The sequence below is a fragment of the Callospermophilus lateralis genome, unplaced genomic scaffold, assembly GCF_048772815.1.
Source record: "Callospermophilus lateralis isolate mCalLat2 unplaced genomic scaffold, mCalLat2.hap1 Scaffold_147, whole genome shotgun sequence".
NCBI classification, from domain to species: Eukaryota; Metazoa; Chordata; class Mammalia; order Rodentia; family Sciuridae; genus Callospermophilus; species Callospermophilus lateralis.
Window position 1 is genome coordinate 2,303,939 of NW_027512606.1, and position 15,916 is coordinate 2,319,854.

Consider the following 15,916-nt stretch of genomic DNA (forward strand, 5'->3'; position numbering starts at 1 on the left):
GCATAAAAAATAGTACATAGCTATAAAAATATAAAATGTTGTTGATCTATATAATTAACTTTTTATATGTTAATTTATATAAGTTTACCTTTAAAGAGTCAAAGTTGACAACACACCCAAACACACATGTTTATTAAAACTGATAACCATTGATCCAGATTTATTTATATTCACAGTGATTGTTCATTATTTAATAAAATTATTCATGATTGTATTTTCTATTTGATGTAATATTGCATAATAATTAAAAACTATTTCCTAGAAAATCACCTTGAAAATTACCACAATCTTAGGTACAAAAGGAAGTATACAGTTTTTATCTGCCTTATGATTAATTGATTCAAATTTTATGGCAACAAAGAAGAGCAGAATCAATTTATCACCTCATAGTCATAGTTATCAATGAGTTGTCAATGTATGTATTTCATACTTTTTAAAATATTATTGTTCACTTCCCTATCTCTCCACTACTCAAATACATTTAACATCTCCTTGTATGCCAGAAGAGAAAGCATTTATATTTTTAACAAAGGACATCATTTTATCATAGTTAATCTATGGTTTAAAACTACTCAAAATCTTCTAGTTGTCTTTTTATTCTCTAATCACAAGTCTTCACATTTTCTATCACTGCATTTGATTTAAACTTCAAGAAAACAGCAAAGGATGTAGTGATAATGGCTGACCAATCAATCAGGACATAGAAATAAATCTAGTGAGAAAAAAAATTTACAGGGAATATGTGACACCATTTTCCTGTCCTTTCTAAAAGTTCTGTTAGAATTAATTGAGTGTGTGCCTTGTCTGGATTTCTTTCAATTTCCCTAAACCCCCTAATGAATTGTCAGTGAATAACCTCTATAAAGTTAATTCAAAGATGGTTGTGCACCCTCATAATCTGTTGTCTTTAATTTAAGGGCACTCTTAACACAGTGTCTTTAGATTGATAATAGACCTTGCTATGTGATTTTTGCCTATGGTGCATAATCAGACAATTATTTATTATTTAATAAAAGTATTTGAGATATAGTGTATTTATGAGAAATATTTAAAATTGCTTTTTATTTTAGTGGCCTTTCATTTTATTGTTTTTAAGTGTTTCCCTGACTCTATAGTGTAAAAAAAAAACTTCAATATTATTTTGCTTAAATTAATTTTGAGGTATAATGGGTTTATTCAGTTATGAGAAAAAAGAGTTTTTGTTAATTCTGAATCATTTTTTAAATTTATTTTTTAAGATTAGAATATTTTATGACAAACCTTAGACTAAATGAAATATGATTTAGATTATATTTGTCATACATGACAAAAAAATTCATAATATATATACAATCAATTTTAAAGTTCTATCATTAGATTAAGCCATTTTGATTATTTTATTACATACACAAAAACCCCTTCACTTACTTAGGAATCCAACTTTTCATGATCATTTGTTGTGTTTACTGGGTTGAGCATAAAAATGGAAGTGAAATTTCTTTCAGAAATTTGTAAATTAAAATCATTTTCAGTAAATAATATTTCACTACATTAAAGGTGTCTAATTTTGCATTTCTTATTAATAGATATGAAAAATATAAAGAAAAAAGTGGAGTGGAGTTAATTTAGTAAGTAGGAACATTTAAAATTTTTATTTCCACAAAAGATATCCACATAATTACTTTTGAATATTGGTCATTACTCAAATACCAACGAGATATACTGGTGTAACAAATACATATATATATATATATATATATATATATATATATATATATATATATATATATATTTCTCTCCCCCCACAAAAAAAAGGCCTTTTACTCACTAAAACTAGTCACTGTGGCATGTAGATATGCTTCAATGTTTGAACTGCCAAAAGGTAAAGATTAATAAGGAAAAACTGCATATTTGTTTTGATTCCAGCCATGTAGCATGGGTTTGGTAACACTAACTCTTGATATTGGTAATAATAGTTCTTCACAGACTTTCTGTCTCTCTCTCTCTCTCTCTCTCTCTCTCTCTCTCTCTCTCTCACACACACACACACACACACACACACACAGCCACACACACACACATGATTTATCAAGAGGAATGGTGTAGAAACCAAGAAAGTGAGAAAGGGGGACTTTACTGGGATTTAATTCTGGACATTCAAAGAAGATCAGGGACCCAGCAGGCTGCATATAGCAAAATAAAAAAGAAAACCCCAGTGCCATTGCTGGTCTGACTGTGTGATCCACACCTGACTCCCTCTTACATCTGCTCCAAGCAAAAATATTGGAGGAATAAGCCAATTAAAGAAAGTTGCATTTAAAGGAGGCTTGAGGCATGTCTGCATACAGTGAGAAGGGAGATCAAAGACACTTCCTGACTAACCTCAAATGCGTGCTTCAAATTACCAGAAGGAAAACAATAACAGACCAAAAAAAAAAAAAAAAAACAGGAAAGAATATAAGCAAATAAGGGAAAGAAGTAAGTTTTACATTAACACTATTTTGCTGGGAGCCATCAGCCAAGTAGGTATGACAATTTTCTTGCCAGCGTACCCCCATGTTTCTTTAGTGGAAGGACTCATGGAAATAGGACATTTTGCAGGACATTGCATGTAAGGTGACCTTGCTCAAGGACCAGGGCAGGATCCGTGTTTAGGGTGTTCCCCCTTTAGAATAGGGCGGTTTAGCATAATAGGAGATTAGGGTGTTCCCCCTTTAGAATAGGGCATATCCTGCTGCTGAGTTCCTCTTGAGTTCTTAGGGTCAGACAGTATATTTTGGGAGACAGAAGCCCATGTGAGTGGATTTGGGCAGAGAGTGGATTTGGGCAGAGAACGTGGATTTCCCCAGAACGTGTTTGTAGACGGCCAGTGTGAGTTCGGGAATAAAGAATTGCTGTTTGAATCTACAAGCTGTGTGGAGACTCGTGATTTGTGCCCAGCCAGAGACTGCGGCACTATTTCTCATGTTATGCAGAAGACATATGTCTTAGGTGAGGAATCACAGTCAGAATTAAGAACCCCCATAGAGGCAAAAATTGAAAAGAGAAAATCCAGGAATGGAAGAAGTCACAGAAGAGGTGGTACTTATACGTACAGTGCAACATGCAGCTAATGCCTAAACTAAACATGCAGAGAACAGGGAATGTTGTGGGGTAAGAAAAAAGAATTAGAGATATAGAAAAGCCTGAAGACTGATACCTGAGCAGAGATTTTAGCCACTCCAGGTCCTAGGAGAGAAGACTAAAGTTCTACTTAGATGAGGATGGTAAACATTTTGGAATTTGCAGTGAAAAACTAGGAGTGTGATAATTTGTGAGTAAGAATGATAAACTTGGCATAAAGGTTAGATATATATCACAAGACTAAACACATAAACAAAATAATAAGCTGCCTTTAAGTCTTTAATACAAAACTTACATAACATCAAAGAAGCCTACAGTAATTATACTGCCTACTGAATCAAAACTCTACATTCTTCATAGGAAGATAACAGAATAAAATCCCCACAATATATAATTTATAAAGGTCAGTATGTAAAGAGAAAATATTCAACATAAATAGAAACAAAGAGGACCCTGATGTTGGATTTAAACAAAAAAATTTTTTATAATAACTCACATAAATATATAAAGAATATAATAAGGCATAATAAAAGAAACGATAAATATATGAGGAATGTCATAAAATATGTGAAAAATCAAAGAGATGAAATACTAAAACTAGAAGCAAAAAATTTAAGAAATCTGAAATAAAAATACAAAACAGTAGATTGGATATAAAACATATAAAAACATAAATCTGAAGACAATGTAATTAAATTATCCCAATTTGAGCCCAGAGACAAACTGATATTTTGATAAATCTACCCAGTCTTGAACTATGGAGTAATATCTCTTGTCTCAAATCACATGTATTTGAAATTTCCAAAATGAAGAACAGTCGCAAAAATAATAATTTTTAAATGTTTATGTAATTTTAAAATTTGATGAAAAACAATTTACAGAACTAAGAAGGCCAACAAATTCCTAGAAGAATAAACATGACTGTATCTGGGTATTATAGAAAAACAGCTGAAAACCACAATTATGAGCAGAAACATAAAAGCACCTAGAGAAGCATGTACATTATATATAGGGCAACAAACATAAGAATAATGATTGAGTCTTAAGACACTGTGGCACAACTGTAGAGGCTAAAGCAGGATCCAGAGTTCAAAGCCAGCTTCAGCTACTAAGTGAGTCCCTAACAAACTCAGTGAAACCCTGTCTCTAAATAATATATAAAAATGGGCTGTGGTTTTAGCTCAGTGGGTAAGCACCAGTGGGTTTAATTCCTGGTACCAGCCCCCCACCCCAAGAAAAATATAATGATGGACTTATTATTTAAAAATAATAGAATCCACAACACAAGGCAGCAACAATATAAAATGCTATAAGGAAACTAAAATGGTCAGGTTAACATGTTTCTATAGTCATTAAAATATCTTTCAAAAAATAAAAGTTAAATAGAATATTTTCAGATATACAAAAGCTAAGAAAATTTGTGCATATATGAATAAACTGCCAGTTATATATCAAAGATTGCCAAACTTCACAAAAATGTATAAACCAACCATAAACTTTTGCATTTCAATAAATCATGGTAGCTGTTTTTCAAAGACAATTATACAGAATAATGTTGAGAGATAAAGGATGACAAAAAATAAAGGATACAAACACATGCCTCAGGTGAAATGAAATCAATTTAGTAGTGTTATTACAGGTAAAGGGCAGAATTTCATAATGATGAAAGACCATTTAATCACAAACTCAAGAAAGATAATTGGATATACACCTAATAGTTGCATAAAAATAATTTTAAAAATAGACAAAAGTAGAAAGAAATTTAACAATGTAGGTTTTAAATTTCTACTCCCAGTAAGAATTGAACAAGGAGATAAAAAATTACAAGGATAGATAATTTAATATTAGCATCACATTTTCCTAAGACTAAGAATATTAATAATAAACTATGACCAATAGAATAAACCCTGTAAAATGATTATAATTTTTCATTATAAAACATTTGTTTATAGAAAAAATTAAGAGTATCATTTTTTCAAAAATTGCTTAAACAGAAATACTGTATATCTTTTTTTGCATGGGGGTACCAGGGACTGAATTCAGTGGCACTCAATCACTGAGCCACATTCCCAGCTCTATTTCTTATTTTATTTAGAGACAAAATCTCACTGAGTTGCTTAGCTCCTCACCTTTACTGAGGCTGGCATTGAACATGAGATCTTCCTGCCTTAGCCTCCTGAGCCTCAAACCTGTGATCACAGGTGTGTACCACAACACCCGGCTACAATGTATATCTTTTTATCATACATTTGCAGAGTCACTATTTGCCTACTAATCTTGAACTCATCTTTGTCCCTTTGTTTTTAATGTTTATTTCTGAATATGATAATTTATTATAATCACATTCCTAGAAAACTCTGAATTTGAAATAAGAGTATTTACTGTATGAATTAAGCGAGGTATATATTCAATTGCATTTTATAAAAAATATTTATTTTTTAGTTTTTTTTAGGTGGACACAATATCTTTATTTTATTTTATACGGTGCTGAGGATTGCACCCAGTGCCTCACGCATGCCAGGCGGGTGTGCTACCACTTCAGCCAAATTCCCAAGCTTCAATTGCATATTGAGAGTGACTTCAAATACCTCATATACTTAGTGTAAAACTTTGACAGTTTCAGAGTACCTTCTTCACACCATTTCTTTAAATACCAACAGTTCAGTTCTGTGGTCCTTAATTGTTTAAGATTTGCTCAGGACAAACTTCAAAAGGTTTGTGTGAGTATAGTTGAAACATTTTTATCTGGAACAAAAGTCTTTGTTCAAAGATTTATACAATGAAAACTACAGAACCCTAAAGAGAGAAATAGAAGAAGATCTCAGAAGATGGAAAAATATACCCTGTTCATGGATAGGCAGAACTAACATCATCAAAATGGCAATATTACCAAAAGTTCTCTATAGGTTCAATGCAATGCCAATCAAAATCCCAATGGCATTTCTTGTAGAAATAGATAAAGCAATCATGAAATTCATATGGAAAAATAAAAGACCCAGAATAGCAAAAGCAATTCTAAGCAGGAAGTGTGAATCAGGAGGTGTAGCGATACCAAATTTCAAACTGTACTACAAAGCAATAGTAACAAAAACAGCATGGTACTGGTACCAAAACAGGTGGGTGGACCAATGGTATAGAATAGAGGACACAGAAACCAATCCACAAAATTACAACTATCTTATATTCAATAAAGGGGCTAAAAGCATGCAATGGAGGAAGGATAGCATCTTCAACAAATGGTGCTGGGAAAACTGGAAATCCATATGCAATAAAATAAAACTGAATCCCCTCCTCTCGCCATTCACAAAAGTTAACTCAAAATGGATCAAGGACCTTGATATCAAATCAGAGACTATGCGTCTGATAGATGAAAAGGTTGGCTCCGATCTACATATTGTGGGGTCGGGCTCCAAATTCCTTAATAGGACACCCATAGCACAAGAGTTAAAAACAAGAATCAACAAATGGGACTTACTTAATCTAAAAAGTTTTTTCTCAGCAAGAGAAACAATAAGAGAGGTAAATAGGGAGCCTACATCATGGGAACAAATTTTTACTCCTCACACTTCAGATAGAGCCCTAATATCCAGAGTATACAAAGAACTCAAAAAATTAAACAATAAGAAAACAAATAACCCAATCAACAAATGGGCCAAAGTCCTGAACAGACACTTCTCAGAGGAGGACATACAATCAATCAACAAGTACATGAAAAAATGCTCACCATCTCTAGCAGTCAGAGAAATGCAAATCAAAACCACCCTAAGATACCATCTCACTCCAGTAAGATTGGCAGCCATTATGAAGTCAAACAATAACAAGTGCTGGCGAGGATGTGGGGAAAAGGGTACTTTTATACATTGGTGGTGGGACTGCAAAATGGTGAGGCCAATATGGAAAGCAGTATGGAGATTCCTGGGAAAGCTGGGAATGGAACCACCATTTGACCCAGCTATTGCCCTTCTCGAACTATTCCCTGAAGACCTCAAAAGAGCGTACTACAGGGATACTGCCACATCGATGTTCATAGCAGCACAATTCACAATAGCTAGACTGTGGAACCAACCCCGATACCCCTCAATAGATGAATGGATAAAAAAAATGTGGCATTTATACACAATGGAGTACTACGCAGCACTAAGAAATGACAAAATCATGGAATTTGCAGGGAAATGGATGGCACTAGAGCAGATTATGCTAAGTGAAGCTAGCCAATCCCTAAAAAACAAATGCCAAATGTCTTCTTTGATATAATGAGAGCAACCAAGAACAGAGCAGGGAGGAAGAGCAGGAGGAAAAGATTAACATTAAGCAGAGTCATGAAGTGGGAGGGAAAGGGAGAGAAAAGGGAAATTGCTTGGAAATGGAAGGAGACCCTCATTGTTATACAAAATTACATATAAGAGTTTGTGAGGGGAATGGGAAAAAAATAAGGAGAGAAATGAATTACAGTAGATGGGGTAGAGAGAGAAGATGGGAGGGGAGGGGAGGGGGGATAGTAGAGGATAGGAAAGGTAGCAGAATACAACAGTTACTATTATGGTATTATGTAAAAATGTGGATGTGTAACCGATGTGATTCTGCAATCTTTGTAATGTTTTGAATAACCAATAAAAAAAAAAGTCTTTGTTCTTTGGGAACAGGAAACATAATAATTCCTAAACAAAAGCAGCAAGCTTGCATACATTATTAATTGAGAATAATTCTAGTGTCAAATTAGGCACCATAGAATTTATTAGTGATTTAATCTTAGTCAGGAGCAGTGGTGTACACCTGTAATCCCCACTACTTGGAAGGCTGAGGCAGTAGGATTACAAGATTATGGACAGCCTTGGCAACTTAGCAGACCCTTCTCAAAATGATAATTGTTTAAAAACAGGAACTGGGGATCTTGCTCATAGGCAGAATCTCCTGGTTTGAATTTCAAGTAATTAACACACACACACACACACACACACACACACACACACACGCATGCACACACACACTCTAAAACAAAACAAAAGAATTCAGTGCATTAGATAATAAATTAAAATATGTCTATTTTACTCTGAACAGAAGTTTCATGTTTGGTAGGCCTTTTCCATATTAGGCCAGAATAATAGTATTTTGTTTATTTTACACAGGAAAAAGTTGTTTAAGAAGTGGTGAGGTTTTCTTATTACTCCTTCTACGGTTTCACATTTCAGGTTTTCCATTTTCACACTCATTAATAATACTACACAGGAATACAATGAACATTAAAATGAAGTCGGAAACTTATAATTAATATGCAAAACATTAATGTGCTATGTTAGTGCATTGATTAAATGCTAGTGGTATCAAAGAGTTATAAATTTTCTGAGGTACAAATAGCTAATATATTCAAAGTCTTGAAATTCTTATTTTAACTTTAAGAATTTCCATTTCATTAATTTAGATTTATATACAGTAATTTATAATATAAAAATATTTTTAGTACAAAACCTTCACAGATATGTTTGTGCACACATGTATGTGTGTATGTGTATAAAATTGGAAAGAAACAAAACAAAAATTTTAACATACATCATAGCTTATTGCAACATTTTAACAATATGCAAAAATATAGCATTATCTGAGAAAGGCAGGAAAAAAGTATAAGAAACAGAAAACTCACAATATTAAAGAATATATTCAGTAAATAGAATTAATATTTAAATATTTTAATCTTTTGTGGTATGATTGTAGTTATCTTAATATTTCATCCTTTTAAAAAATTCACTGCACATCGTATTTCATAGGTAATAAATATTGTTTTATAGTGATATATTTTATAGTTATAAAATAATTATGACAATAATGATATCTGATGTTCTTGTGTGTAAATGTTTTCCCCATTATTCCCTCTAAAGACTTCTAGAGGCAGTACTACTTCTGCTATTTCAATTCCCTTTCTTCCTTTCTTCTCTCCTTCCTTCCTTCTTCCTTCCTAATGAGTAATAGTGGATCTGACCCTTTCCAATTTGAAGGAGAAGAGAATATTGTAACATTAGAAATAGTTCAATACTACTGAAACCAGTAACGCTGTGATGAAAATTTACACATATAATTTGGTAGTCATACTAATAATATTCTGCCACTTAATATTTTTAAAATAGTTTCACAGTTATTTATATTCTAACAATAAATAAAAAAAAAGTTCATTTAATTTTTAGAATCAGGTGTATGTAGGAGTACTGCAAATCCTAATTCAGACCAAATTGGCTTTGTCTTATTTTTAAATTCTACATACTGCTTTAAAATAATTTCTATTAGGAATAGTGATTATTTTTAGTAGAAATCATTTTAAAGTATGTGATATTTGAGACAATATGGGAAAATGACAGGGTGTGAATGCATTTAGGGACCTAGAAAGTAATGAGAATACGGAGGGAAAATTACAAGAACAGCAAAAACAAACATCATTTGCTGAGAATGTCTGAATTTGCTGTTGCATATAATGGGGAAAGTGAATGTATTTATGGTTAATGTTATCTAATTTTTTTGTTTTGTTTTCCATAGTATAATCTCTCAGAATACTGTCTAATAAATACCCACCGCCCCAAAAAAGTTTTGAAATACCAACTAAATATTATTTTTGAGAAAACAAATGATGTTAAACATTTGAGGAAAGGAAAAAAAAAACATTTGGGTCTAAAGCAGATTCAAGTACACAAATTCTAGAAGAAAATAATGAAAGATAGAACACAGTAATGGGAATATTCCATGACTATGATTTTTATAATCTTACCATTCTGTGGGAAAATACTAGCTAGGAAGAATGAGGATGGGTTTTCTTTAGTGATACCCCAAGGAAGAGATTCTGGAAAAGGGATCAGTTATTCAAGATTTGGTGCTATATCAGTTATGTCTGGAAAGCTAGCATCTTTTCATACAATAAATATGATCTGTGGACATGATGAAGAAATAGATAGGTGCATGGAAGAAGAAATATTTCATGCTAAATAGAACCAAGGATTAGGGATACATAGAACATAGGTGGGAACATGTGAGACCATTGAACACTTAATTCTTTTTAAGTAACTTTAGATTGATTTTCTATAAAATTACAAGAGATAGGTATTATTAAAAAACTGTTTTAGAATAATAAACTGTGTATTTAAAGTAGTTAGACAAGAGGTGTTTTAGTGCTTCACTGTGAAGAAATAATATCTGAGAGGAAAATATGCAAATCACAATGATTTTTACCCATAATACAACATAAATAAATGGCAAAACATTACACTATACGCCATAAATTAGGACACTTATTATGTCATTAAAAAAAGAAAGAAAGAAAAAATGGGTAATATGTTTTTGAGAATTTAAAATTAAAATATTAGTTTAGTGTGCTGAAATGCAGTGGTTGGTCTGGTAAAATGGTAATGCAGTACTGTAAATAAGAGTAATGGTAGTAAATATTAGAAGACTGGTTCAACTTTAATTGCGGATTTTTAAAAAAATGAATGCATATTATTTATTCAATTAATATGTCAGAAGTAATGGTAAATTATTTACTTATGCTGGTCTTTTTTATTTTTGCATTACAATTCCTACACCATTGTACTATAATTTATCATATCTCTGATTACAGTTTCTCTTCAGATCGTATAAATCTTTCGCCTTTTACACGCAGATTTTTTTAAATAGAACTCAGTGTGAAACAAATCTTTGTAGACTATCCTTTTTTTTTTTTTTTGGTTCTGAGGAATTGGGAATTGAACTCAGGGGCACATGACCACTGAGCCACATCCCAAGGCCTATTATGTATTTATTTAGGAAGAAGGTCTCACTGAGTTGCTTAGCACCTTGCTTTTGCTGAGGCTGACATTGAACTCATAATCCTCCTGCCTAAACGTCTGGAGCTGCTAGGATTACAGGCTGCACCACAGGACCCAGCCTTTATAGACTATCTTGGGAGTCTGGATATAAAGGGTTATAATGTTTATTATTTTCGTCATGTGTTTTGAGTTTTAACCAATTAACATATAAAGAAAATTTTGAAATATGATGCATTCACAAATAAAAAGTTGCTGCTACATGTACTGCACCATAAATAATCACATTCTAAAACCTTCATAAAAATATTTTATTTAGATTCTAAAAAGTAATATAATATACCATTAAAATCATCAGTTTTCCCTTAGTAAATTTGAGGCTTTATTTCAGTCTTTGATTTCTCCTCTGCCTGATACTTATACACATCAAAGTGCCATATCTTAAAAGCCTAAGACAAAATTCCCAGTCATTCCAATACATTATATATGCTTTAGGGATATATTAGTATTTACTGCATGTATCATCATGAGAGAGCATGAAAGAATCATGTGAATTTTGATACCCAATCAAATACAAACAAGACTGTACCCTTTCTCCCATTTCATATCTGTTACCTGTGTTTCACATTGTTTTCAGTGACAACAAAATCTATTATAACCAAATATACAGCACTTGATCAATGAAAAACACCCCTTTTATATTTTCTGACTATAGTCATAATTATTTCAGTTATGGAATAATGGAGGTTTCTGAAGTAAATCTATGAGGACTTCAGAACTCACTCTGTAACAGAGATCTATTATATTCTTATGGTGGATACTGTATGCAGGTCATTGACCACCACACTCTCTGTCCTGAACAAAACTAGTTCTAAATACATATGTTCAAATTAAAATGTAACAGTCAATTAAATTGATATAAAAATTTAATGAATATTAACATTTTCTTTCAAGATTTAGCGCTATATCAGTTATGTCTGGAAAGCTAGCATCTCTTCATACAATAAATGCGATTTAGCAAGCATATATTTAAATCAGAGTGAAATTCTGCCCAATTCTTAATACTGGACATATAACTTGATTGTTGATCCATAATAAGGAAAAGTTCTTTAGGATCTTTTTCTAATGTAACAAATAATCTCATGCAGACTGGGTATGTAGGTCAGATGTAGAGCACTTACTTAGCTTATGCTAGGCCCTACATTTTAACGCAAGAATGCATGCACACATGTATGCATGTGCACACACACATACGCACAAAAAGTACATGTAAAGATTCTTCAACAAAAGAGTAAAATCACTTGCCAAACTTCTTGCTAAATTTTATTCATTTCTGTCTTGTTCAATATTATTATTCTGCATAAAAATTTCAATGAAATGTCTTTGTTCAAATAGAAGAGGAACTAGATGGCAGTTGTGACTTTGAAATTGTTTTGAGTAAGAAATAAAGGATTCTCTTGTTACATAAAAGATTATTAGTAAATCTATGATACATTAGATTAGGCATTTTTCCTCTGCTTTTAATCCCACCTTCTTAAATTTGTTTACATGAACATTTTTACTGAATCCTCCTGCCCACATCAGCAGATTCTTACAAAAGCCTAGAAAATAGCAGAACCTTAGAATAAAAGAAATTTTAATGGCAATTGATTTAATATAACAAAAATATGAGGGTTAGAAAACTAAATGACATAAATTCTATACCATTTAAAATGCCACAATCAGGATAAAATCTTGTAAGTTGCATATTTGTGGGTGTTCATATATGTAAAGGTTAAGTTTGCTGTTGTCATTTTGTTTATTCTTTAATTGCTTCTTTTATATTTATGATGAAACCTTAGTTTCTATTCAGACTATTTGTTATTCCAACTTTACATAATTTTATATCACCTGTGAATAAATGTTTTGTTTTTAATTTTCTGTGTTACCTAGTATGTACAAAAACAGAAACCAAACTATAAAATTATACAAAATATAATATAAGAAATATAATTTTTTTCATTAGAAACTTCCTGTCTTTTTCCAGTCCTGGTGCGTGGTGAATTTGGCAGGTGTAACTTCACAAGGCATAATGCCGCCAGTGCAGTAGATTCTGAAGGATAAATGCTTAGTTTACCAGGACAACCAGCAGCAATATGGTCACAGACACTGTCTTTGTGATGTTCGAGAGGTTCAGTTTTTACTAGAATTCTTGTGTTTCTCTACGTTCTGGGTCAAGGGCTCTGTTAGCTTCTGTATAGGCATATAACTAATGAAGCTAAAAGTAATGAGAACAGGGTAGGCTAGGGTGAATAAGCTCCTAATAACAAAGGCTCCGAAGTGGTTAGTATCCCACTTCTACAGTGAACTACATATGTAGTAAGGGCAGATGTACCTGTTTCTACACCAAAACTGAGAAAGAATTGGGTGTCTTATTTTGTTGAAGACTTTTCTCATATATGTAGATTTTACATGGAAAAAATAAAAAGTGAACATATATGTTTGGCTTAATTATTCTCATTAAATGAAAATTCTCATAATCATAATGAGTTTTCTATTTTTGGCTTATTTTCTGTTTGTTGAGGTTAAATAGACAAACAAATTACACATCTTAAATTTGTTCATGGGTTTAAAAAATGTCACTTGGCTAAAACAAATGATAAAACATGTTATGAAAAGTAACAAAACAGATTTGTCACCTACTTTTAGTAATCATTTGTAAGAGATTATACAATTTATTAAAAATAAGGAAAGTAGTACCTAAAGATTTAAAAAATATTGTGTATTTTAAGTTGTTCATGTAGCAATGTGGTCAACATACAAATTAATCAACTCATTGTTCAGAAGGAAGCATTTTTGTTTTCAACTAAAATCAAATGCTTGTAGCAGTGCCTTAACAGTCTTGAGATTATGAGTATTTCTTTTTATCAGTGGCTATTTTTCTGTATCTGTGAGTCTCCAAGGATGAAACTATTTCTGTAGTAAGGCCCTGTGATCTGAATGTGTCCTTTATACACTGCCTTAGAAAAAGAATCTTAAGGCAATTTCAAGTCCTTAGACACAAATGTCTGCTTGTTGAACTGGAAACATCTTCACGTTAGTTAATAACTATGGTGTGAAGAGTGATGTTAAATGAGGGATGCTGGAGGATGCCATATGACTAACCTGAGGAGAAATAACAGAGAAAAAAGCAGCCAGTGAACTGAAGGGTCAAGTGAGATGACCTATGGGACCAGAGGAGATATATCAAAAGAAGTGGAAAAATGGGCTTCTGGAAAGGGAGGCTGCATTTGAAAAGCATATTGTTCACACAAATAAAGAAGTAGACCATCATTTAAGCAATTTCACAGAATAAATGCATCTCTGGTTTAATATATAAAGCTATAACTTTGTGCTATCAGGTACTCTTTTATTTTTTTTTTTATTTTGGGATTATTCTAATGTATTCACCTGGTATCAGTGAGTCTATAGTCCAATTATTAGAATTCCATCTAGGATTTTTGTTCAAGAATCAAGAAAAATAAATATATGGTCTGTGTATAATGTTAGTATTTATGCTTACTTACATGCTTATTCTCAGAATTGGGTAAAGCCTCAGCACTGGGAATAAATCAAATATAATCAGGTGAAATAATGAATTATCCTGAGTATAGAATAGAATTAATATAATTGATAAGATATGAAAGATAGGTTGTGCCACTAAAGAAAAAATAAATAAAAATGAATTGAAAAAATAGGTAATACCTGAAAGAAAGAGAAAGATCTTTTTAAACACAAAAGGAAGACATGAGGAAGTGAGTTATACATTTTCAATTACCATTTGTTATTGGTTGCTGATGAGAAACCATTCATGTTGCTGCTATTAACATAAAGGTATACTTCCCTAAAGATAGTGTCTTCTTTTGCCTTCTTTTGTCTTTTCTTCTTCATTCTGCCTTTAAACTTTTAGTCTGGGTTATAGTCAGGAAGTAGTTTAGTCTGATATTAAGATATGAAAGCATCTAGAAATAATTTATTTCTCACACAGAACATGCTATTCTTACGATGAACTAGTCCTCTATAGATACCACTATATTTTAATAATGTTATGATATACTAAAATTGTGATTTGTTTTTCTTATATAGCAGACAGTTATCATAATTTTAAATAACATTTCAAGGAAAGTGTTCTTTAAAATGAATAGAATCAATTCATATGTCATGATTAACACTGAACCAAGGCCACACATGAGCTATATTATTTTGATTCTTTTTTCAGATAGTGATATAAAATAGGCGTGTGAATACATCACATTCCACATACTACCTTTCTGAAATAATCTGCAAGAGCATGCTTTTCAAACGTCATATTTAAGAAATTTTTTTCTGAATAATTATTAGTTGTGTGGAAAATAAATAAACAGCTATCACTTTCAAGTTTTGGAATTCTCATATCAAAGTCCTTACCTTGCCTACATATTGTGTGTCTGTACCTGTGTACTCTTCCAACAAGAAGAACTGATTTGACATCCAGCCACACTTGGTGCGATGAAGCATTTTACCATCATCTTTTGTCAAGCTCACTATCCTCTGGCTGGGTAAGTAACTGCTACTGTTTTCTTGTAATGGGATGGTGTCAACTGTGTGCAAGATGTAGGTCCAGATGAATAATGGTAGATAATGGTAACTCCTCATTATCTGCTACTTCAGAAGGATGTCAAATTCAATGTATTGTCTGTATCTCCTGAAGAGGATGGGAGAAAATGGTTTTACTAAGCTGTGTTACACTTTCACACAACCTGTAGACTAAAAATCTATTCTGATTGCTATTTAAGTTTATATATAATTTTTCTATTATAAAGCAGTGAGCCACCATTAAAAACTCATATAATACATAGATAATTAGGGAGATATGGATATCTTCTGATATATACATATGGATAACTAAAGTAAACTAAATACAATCTAAATGAATTCAGAGATATGGGCCTAGCACAGCAGAAAAGAGAATGGAGACTGGCAAGTATTGTTATAGATGTTTGCTACAGTGCAAAACTATCAGCTCTGTCCATCATACC

The 15,916-nt window shown here is 32.1% G+C and overlaps 1 pseudogene; it reads right to left on the minus strand.

Annotated features, from left to right (window-relative positions):
- The window catches only part of LOC143390104 (cadherin-9-like), a 107,378-nt pseudogene extending 91,845 nt beyond the window's left edge, over nt 1-15,533 (minus strand).
- Nucleotides 15,534-15,916: the final 383 nt, after the last annotated feature.